Raw genomic sequence first — 4,977 nt, 5'->3', positions numbered from 1 at the left:
CTCCTGTGTCCGTGGCTTCTGAACTCCACTCCACCAGGGCCTGCAATGAATTTGCTAACTTCTTTACAGAGAAAATCCTAAAATTTGCAGCAAAGCCATGTACAATGCAGACGACTCTCCCTGTGGCTCTACGTTCCCCAGGAGTGACTGCTGCTTGTCGGGACTTTGATGCAATCAACTGGTTTCCTTATATAGGACATTTTTGACCAATCTGTATAATCTGACCCAATCTGTATAATATGATTGAACTTGACTTTGTAAAGTGCCTTGAGATGACATGTTTCATGATTTGGCGCTATATATAAAATTGAATTGAATTGAATTGAATTAAAAATTAGAGGATCAGTTGTACATCCACACCAACTCTAGAACCAAAGCCGTATTCAGCTGGAACTTATCCTCCTGAAAATGTCCCAATTCAGCCAAATAAACCACAAAGCTTAGAGCAGATCATTCAGCAGCTAAGTTCCTCTTCATGCTGCCTTGATGTTCTACCCACAGTTTTCCTTAAGAAAGTTTTACCTGTCATAGCGTCTGATTTGACTCAGATAATAAACGCGTCCCTTCTGTCAGGTGTTTTCCCCCAGTCCCTAAAAACAGCAATTATCAAACCACTGCTGAAAAAGAACAATTTAGACAAACTTCTACTCCAGAACTACAGGCCCATCTCAAACCTCCCCTTTATCAGTAAGATTATTGAAAAAGCTTTATTTCAACAATTAAACACCTTCTTAACAACGACCAGCCGCTTTGACGTTTTCCAGTCTGGTTTCCGTGCTCACCACAGTACAGAGACCGCCCTTATCAAAGTGTTTAATGACATCCATATAAATACAGACTGTGGAAGAACCACCGTGCTGGTTCTATTGGACCTCAGTGCAGCATTTGATACTGTTGATCACTCCATTCTGTTAGACCGTCTGGAAAACTGTGTCGGCCTCTCTGGTACAGCTCTCAACTGGTTTAAATCCTACTTAAAGGACAGGGATTTTTTTGTATCAGTAGGTAACTTTACATCAGAGATGACAAAAATCACATGTGGGGTTCCACAAAGGTCCATCCTGGGTCCCCTCCTTTTCAATATGTACATGCTCCCTCTTGCTCAGATAATAAAAAACAACAACATCAGCTACCATAACTATGCAGACGACACACAGCTTTACATCACCATGTCACCAGGTGACTATGAACCCATTCAAGCACTGAGTAAATGCCTAGAAGAAATCAATACGTGGATGTGCCAAAATTTTCTTCAGTTGAGTAAAAACAAAACAGAAGTAATAACATTTGGACCAATAGAGGAGAGATCAAAAGTTAGCACACAGCTTCAGTCGCTTCAGCTAAAAACCACTAATCAGGTGGGTGTAGTGATGGACTCAGACCTGAACCTCCAAAAGCACCTAAAGACAGTTACGAGGTCGGCTTTCTATCACCTGAAGAACATTCCTAGGATTAAAGGACTGATGTCTCAGCAGGATCTGGAAAAACTAATCCATGCGTTTATTTTTAGTCGAATAGATTACTGCAACGGTGTTTTCACAGGTCTTCCTAAAAAGTGGATCAGACAGCTGCAGCTGATCCAGAACGCTGCTGCCCGCGTCCTCACTAAGACTAAGAAAGTAGAGCACATAACCCCAGTTCTAAAGTCCTTACACTGGTTCCCTGTATCTCAGAGAATAGACTTTAAAATACTTCTGTTAGTCTATAAATCCCTAAATGGCTTAGCACCTACATACATTACAGACTTGTTATCAGTGTATCAACCCTCCAGACCACTCAGGTCTTCTGGCTCCAGCCTGCTCTGCATACCTAGAACCAGAACTAAACACGGAGAAGCAGCATTTAGTTCCTATGCTCCACTTATCTGGAACAAACTTCCAGAAAATTGTAAAGGTGCGGAATGCCTGAGTTCCTTTAAATCAAGATTAAAAACACATTTGTTTAGGATTGCCTTCAACTGTTCTAGTTAACTGAATCACCACTTTTTTGTTCTATTTTCTATCTACATTTTATTCCTACTTGCTTTTATTCTGTTTTAATTTGCTATATTTTAATCATGTAAAGCACTTTGCATTGTCCCTGTACTGAATTGTGCTATATAAATAAATTTGCCTTGCCTTAAAGACTGTTCACTCACTGTTTGCTCCTGGAGAAGTTCTGCTTTGTGTCCTGGTGTTTCCAGAGAGCTGCTAACCTGACTAGCCGCTCTGGAGAAGCTCAGCTCTGTGCTACAGTGTCTCAAGAGATCTGCTAACCTGACTAGCCACCCTGGAGAAGCTCAGCTCTGTGCCACGGTGTCTCCAAAGATCTGCTAACCTGACTAGCCGCTCTGAGAAAGCTCTGCTCAGTGCCTTGGTGTCTCCAGTGATCTGCTAACTAAGCAGCACTTCACCTTCCTAGCCACCCAGCTTTTATGGACTCCCACTCCGGGCCGTCAGCTCCTGCCATCACCGACATCCCTGACCTTCTGCAGTCCTGTACCTCCGGTCTTCATCATCCAGCATACTTCATTTAAATAAAACTCTTAAACTTTAGTCCTGTGTGCGCTTCCTGAGTTTGTCGGTAAACAAAACCCTGACATGTTAGTGTTACAGATGGACAGTGTAGGAGAAAAGGGGAGCATGTTGCCCCCCCCCATCTCTCTCTCTCTCTCACACACACACACACATGACAGCAGACATTTTTGCATGTCAGTTTGCACCTGACTTTCAAATGTACTAAACCTAGACACAAACATAGACACAAAAACTGCACCCGGAACTTTGGTAAATCCCTTTGTGACTGGTGAGTAGTTACATTTGCATTCCCATAAGTTCTAATGACCTCCCATAGTTTGTTTGGTCATTAAAATGTGATCTACATATTCATGAAGGAATACATACAAAAATGTCAGCTGTTTCCGCTCATTCTTCACCCGCAATGCTTTGCACCTGTATAAAGATCAACTTTGTACATGCTAATTAGTTTGAAATTGTTTTAATATGTGCAAACCTTTTCAAGATCAGGCCTTCAGTGCTTAAAATGTAATAATTCATGACATGTGACCCAGTATTCAGCCAGACAAGCAGAGGTTCTAAAAAAGGCTTTTTATTAAGCAGGCGGGGAGGAGCTAAGCAGGTGTGCAGAATGAGTAATCAGACCAGGCATCAGTGCCGAGATCCTAGCAGAACTCAACAACAAGCCAGAGACAGAACATAAACAAAAATAGAAATCAAACGGGAAAGATCCCAAAACAGAAAACTAAACAGTGGCAGAGACTCAAACTATTACATAAAATCCTCCAATTTCATTATCTCTGCTCCCTGTAACCTCACAGCTACACTAGAGTCTCTAGCAGATAAGGTCTTGTAAGAGGGGCATAACTATTCATGATACTGTACGTATTTTGCTATATATAGGTATTTTCCTTCATTAAATAACTGATATAGCACTGTAGGTACTTTAGAGGAGTCAGCGTGTTACCTCCTATGGGACAATAATGCTGCTTTAGCAGCAAACACTTCTGTTCATTGATCTGCTTCTGAACCATTCCCTCTGCTTCAAGCCAGAGTTTACGTAGAACCAGAACCAACTTTAAAGGGTTCTATATCCTCCACAAATATTCTGACTTCAAGGCACTTTATACAATACATCAAGTAGACAGTAGGGCACACAGATATCCCCCCACCACTGCCCAAACTCCCCTCTCCCTCAAATAAAATCAATCCTGCATTAGTAGTTCAAAGGGTAATAATTTACTTCCATCCATCCATCCATCCATCCATCCATACATACATACATCCATACATACATACATACATACATACATACATACATACATAATGATTTACTTATCTGAGCTAATGTTAGTTCTGCTAAGAGATATAGATTAAACACAAACTAGTGTAGAATTAATAAGCTATGGTATTTCCGCTGGCCCATTGAACAAAGCTTTAGCTTAATGCAGATCTTACTTCTAGAGTTGCAATGAGGACATTTTGTGATTTATTGCTTAATGGATGGATAAGTAAATATAACCTAAATCTGACTGCCTTTAGGCTTCACAACAAATGTAATAATGACACAATACCAAATGATCAGATTTTATTATCTGCCCAAAGTATAACAGCCTTGAAACAGTAATTCAGAACTATAAATAAGTACAAAAACCCGTTTTTAGAAAAAATAGAAGTGATCAGACAATTCCAACTGTTTTAACTGTAAGGTTTTGTATACGAAGCAGAATTCTTAAAGGTTTAAATGGTACCTACCGAAGATGCATCCTAATTCATGTCAGCATTTTGAGTAAAGAGTTTGCAACTGACACACTTGCACCAAAATCTTGCAAATTACTTTTAAAATACTGAGATTTCACAGCTGCTGAGGAGAGTCCACATGAAAAGCTGCACTATGACTGTTATAGACCAAAGAATGGAAAAACAGAGCCTAATCAGTCACAATTTCACATAACAGGAAGGAACATGCATATTTTAATCCTCTGCTTTCTCAGGGCTTTTCTTGTGATTTTAAAAGTTGTCTATAGTTAAACTCAAAGGTTTGGCTACATATCCTTTTGTTTTTACTTCAATTAGACCATTTCTGATATTATACAAAACCCATGCAAACAGTTAGAGAACATACCTACTCCTTCAATGCTGCAGAGTTAAAATCAAAACTCAAAGGAGAAGAAATAAAGGTTGCCAACCTTAATTGCAGGCTGAAGCAGCTCAGCAATCACGACCCTGCATGCTGCTTCCTCTTCTGCTGTCTCTGTTGCCGAATAATCTTATGAGGGAACGTTTTGCACACATTTTGCTGCAGTTGGTGTCGTTCACCACAGACGCTGCATCCCTGAATGAATGGATGTGTGAGTAGGTGGTGGGAATGGGACGCTCACTCTGTGCTCCAGCGCTCTCAGACTGAGATATTTGAGAGGGCAGCTTATTTGGCATCACAGTCACTCTCTCCCTCCCTCTGTTTTACCCTCCTCCCATCGCT

The sequence above is a fragment of the Fundulus heteroclitus genome, unplaced genomic scaffold, assembly GCF_011125445.2.
Source record: "Fundulus heteroclitus isolate FHET01 unplaced genomic scaffold, MU-UCD_Fhet_4.1 scaffold_157, whole genome shotgun sequence".
NCBI classification, from domain to species: Eukaryota; Metazoa; Chordata; class Actinopteri; order Cyprinodontiformes; family Fundulidae; genus Fundulus; species Fundulus heteroclitus.
Note: the sequence above shows the minus strand (reverse complement) of the source record.